The sequence below is a fragment of the Pseudophryne corroboree genome, unplaced genomic scaffold (assembly GCF_028390025.1).
Source record: "Pseudophryne corroboree isolate aPseCor3 unplaced genomic scaffold, aPseCor3.hap2 scaffold_569, whole genome shotgun sequence".
NCBI classification, from domain to species: domain Eukaryota; kingdom Metazoa; phylum Chordata; class Amphibia; order Anura; family Myobatrachidae; genus Pseudophryne; species Pseudophryne corroboree.
Genome location: NW_026970168.1, coordinates 144,548 through 149,104, shown reverse-complemented (window position 1 = coordinate 149,104; position 4,557 = coordinate 144,548).

Genomic DNA, 4,557 nt, shown 5'->3' with positions numbered 1-4,557 from the left:
ACCTGTCGATTTTGGTCAAAAATGAAAATTTCAAAAGTGCCCCAATTTCTGCTTTAAACTTTAGGTAATATCCCAAAATGTATCACCGTGGTGACAGAAGTTGATTTCGGAGCATAATTTTTGAACAGTAGCTTCAACCGTTTTGTGGCATATGAGAAATTCCCTAAGCCCCGGACCTGTCAATTTTGGTCAAAAATGAAAATTTCAAAAGTGCCCCAATTTCTGCTTTAAACTTTAGGTACTATCCCAAAATGTATCACTAAGGTGACAGAAGTTGATTTCAGAGCATAATTTTTGAACAGTAGCTTTAACCGTTTTGTGGCATATGAGAAATTCCCTAAGCCCCGGACCTGTTGATTTTGGTCTAAAATGAAAATTTCAAAAGTGCCCCAATTTCTGCTTTAAACTTTAGGTAATATCCCAAAATGTATCACTAAGGTGACAGAAGTTGATTTCGGAGCATAATTTTTGAACAGTAGCTTCAACCGTTTTGTGGCATATGAGAAATTCCCTAAGCCCCGGACCTGTCGATTTTGGTAAAAAAATGAAAATTTCAAAAGTGCCCCAATTTCTGCTTTAAACTTTAGGTACTATCCCAAAATGTATCACTAAGGTGACAGAAGTTGATTTCAGAGCATAATTTTTGAACAGTAGCTTCAACCGTTTCGTGGCATATGAGAAATTCCCTAAGCCCCGGACCTGTCGATTTTGGTCAAAAATGAAAATTTCAAAAGTTCCCCAATTTCTGCTTTAAACTTTAGGTACTATCCCAAAATGTATCACTAAGGTGACAGAAGTTGATTATGGAGCATAATTTTTGAACAGGAGCTTCAACCGTTTTGTGGCATATGAGAAATTCCCTAAGCCCCGGACCTGTTGATTTTGGTCTAAAATGAAAATTTCAAAAGTGCCCCAATTTCTGCTTTAAACTTTAGGTAATATCCCAAAATGTATCACTAAGGTGACAGAAGTTGATTTCGGAGCATAATTTTTGAACAGTAGCTTCAACCGTTTTGTGGCATATGAGAAATTCCCTAAGCCCTGGACCTGTCGATTTTGGTCAAAAATGAAAATTTCAAAAGTGCCCCAATTTCTGCTTTAAACTTTAGGTACTATCCCAAAATGTATCACTAAGGTGACAGAAGTTGATTTCGGAGCATCATTTTTGCACAGGAGCTTCAACTGTTTTGTGGCATATGAGAAATTCCCTAAGCCCCGGACCTGTCGATTTTGGTCAAAAATGAAAATTTCAAAAATGCCCCAATTTCTGCTTTAAAGTTTAGGTACTATCCCAAAATGTATCACTAAGGTGACAGAAGTTGATTATGGAGCATCATTTTTGAACAGGAGCTTCAACCGTTTGTGGCATATGAGAAATTCTCTAAGCCCCGGACCTGTCGATTTTGGTCAAAAATGAAAATTTCAAAAGTGCCCCAATTTCTGCTTTAAACTTTAGGTACTATCCCAAAATGTATCACTAAGGTGACAGAAGTTGATTTCGGAGCATAATTTTTGAACAGTAGCTTCAACCGTTTTGTGGCATATGAGAAATTCCCTAAGCCCCGGACCTGTCGATTTTGGTAAAAAAATGAAAATTTCAAAAGTGCCCCAATTTCTGCTTTAAACTTTAGGTACTATCCCAAAATGTATCACTAAGGTGACAGAAGTTGATTTCAGAGTATAATTTTTGAACAGTAGCTTCAACCGTTTTGTGGCATATGAGAAATTCCCTAAGCCCCGGACCTGTCGATTTTGGTCAAAAATGAAAATTTCAAAAGTTCCCCAATTTCTGCTTTAAACTTTAGGTAATATCCCAAAATGTATCACTAAGGTGACAGAAGTTGATTTCGGAGCATAATTTTTGAACAGTAGCTTCAACCGTTTTGTGGCATATGAGAAATTCCCTAAGCCCTGGACCTGTCGATTTTGGTCAAAAATGAAAATTTCAAAAGTGCCCCAATTTCTGCTTTAAACTTTAGGTACTATCCCAAAATGTATCACTAAGGTGACAGAAGTTGATTTCGGAGCATCATTTTTGCACAGGAGCTTCAACTGTTTTGTGGCATATGAGAAATTCCCTAAGCCCCGGACCTGTCGATTTTGGTCAAAAATAAAAATTTCAAAAGTGCCCCAATTTCTGCTTTAAACTTTAGGTACTATCCCAAAATGTATCACTAAGGTGACAGAAGTTGATTTCAGAGCATAATTTTTGAACAGGAGCTTCAACCGTTTTGTGGCATATGAGAAATTCCCTAAGCCCCGTTCCTGTTGATTTTGGTCTAAAATGAAAATTTCAAAAGTGCCCCAATTTCTGCTTTAAACTTTAGGTACTATCCCAAAATGTATCACTAAGGTGACAGAAGTTGATTATGGAGCATAATTTTTGAACAGGAGCTTCAACCGTTTTGTGGCATATGAGAAATTCCCTAAGCCCAGAACCTGTTGATTTTGGTCTAAAATGAAAATTTCAAAAGTGCCCCAATTTCTGCTTTAAACTTTAGGTAATATCCCAAAATGTATCACTAAGGTGACAGAAGTTGATTTCGGAGCATAATTTTTGAACAGTAGCTTCAACCGTTTTGTGGCATATGAGAAATTCCCTAAGCCCCGGACCTGTCGATTTTGGTAAAAAATGAAAATTTCAAAAGTGCCCCAATTTCTGCTTTAAACTTTAGGTACTATCCCAAAATATATCACTAAGGTGACAGAAGTTGATTTCAGAGCATAATTTTTGAACAGTAGCTTCAACCGTTTTGTGGCATATGAGAAATTCCCTAAGCCCCGGACCTGTCGATTTTGGTCAAAAATGAAAATTTCAAAAGTTCCCCAATTTCTGCTTTAAACTTTAGGGACTATCCCAAAATGTATCACCGTGGTGACAGAAGTTGATTTCGGAGCATAATTTTTGAACAGGAGCTTCAACCATTTTGTGGCATATGACAAATTCCCTAAGCCCCGGACCTGTCGATTTTGGTCAAAAATGAAAATTTCAAAAGTGCCCCAATTTCTGCTTTAAACTTTAGGTAATATCCCAAAATGTATCACTAAGGTGACAGAAGTTGATTTCGGAGCATAATTTTTGAACAGTAGCTTCAACCGTTTTGTGGCATATGAGAAATTCCCTAAGCCCCGGACCTGTCGATTTTGGTAAAAAATTAAAATTTCAAAAGTGCCCCAATTTCTGCTTTAATCTTTAGGTACTATCCCAAAATGTATCACTAAGGTGACAGAAGTTGATTTCAGAGCATAATTTTTGAACAGTAGCTTCAACCGTTTTGTGGCATATGAGAAATTCCCTAAGCCCCGGACCTGTCGATTTTGGTCAAAAATGAAAATTTCAAAAGTTCCCCAATTTCTGCTTTAAACTTTAGGTACTATCCCAAAATGTATCACTAAGGTGACAGAAGTTGATTTCGGAGCATAATTTTTGAACAGTAGCTTCAACCGTTTTGTGGCATATGAGAAATTCCCTAAGCCCCGGACCTGTCGATTTTGGTCAAAAATGAAAATTTCAAAAGTTCCCCAATTTCTGCTTTAAACTTTAGGTACTATCCCAAAATGTATCACTAAGGTGACAGAAGTTGATTTCAGAGCATAATTTTTGAACAGGAGCTTCAACCGTTTTGTGGCATATGAGAAATTCCCTAAGCCCCGGACCTGTCGATTTTGGTCAAAAATGAAAATTTCAAAAGTGCCCCAATTTCTGCTTTAAACTTTAGGTACTATCCCAAAATGTATCACTAAGGTGACAGAAGTTGATTTCGGAGCATAATTTTTGAACAGTAGCTTCAACCGTTTTGTGGCATATGAGAAATTCCCTAAGCCCCGGACATGTCGATTTTGGTAAAAAATGAAAATTTCAAAAGTGCCCCAATTTCTGCTTTAAACTTTAGGTACTATCCCAAAATGTATCACTAAGGTGACAGAAGTTGATTTCAGAGCATAATTTTTGAACAGTAGCTTCAACCGTTTTGTGGCATATGAGAAATTCCCTAAGCCCCGGACCTGTCGATTTTGGTCAAAAATGAAAATTTCAAAAGTTCCCCAATTTCTGCTTTAAACTTTAGGTACTATCCCAAAATGTATCACTAAGGTGACAGAAGTTGATTTCGGAGCATAATTTTTGAACAGTAGCTTCAACCGTTTTGTGGCATATGAGAAATTCCCTAAGCCCCGGACCTGTAGATTTTGGTCTAAAATGAAAATTTCAAAAGTGCCCCAATTTCTGCTTTAAAGTTTAGGTACTATCCCAAAATGTATCACTAAGGTGACAGAAGTTGATTTCGGAGCATAATTTTTGAACAGTAGCTTCAACCGTTTTGTGGCATATGAGAAATTCCCTAAGCCCCGGACCTGTCGATTTTGGTCAAAAATGAAAATTTCAAAAGTTCCCCAATTTCTGCTTTAAACTTTAGGTACTATCCCAAAATGTATCACTAAGGTGACAGAAGTTGATTTCAGAGCATAATTTTTGAACAGTAGCTTCAACCGTTTTGTGGCATATGAGAAATTCCCTAAGCCCCGGACCTGTCGATTTTGGTCAAAAATGAAAATTTC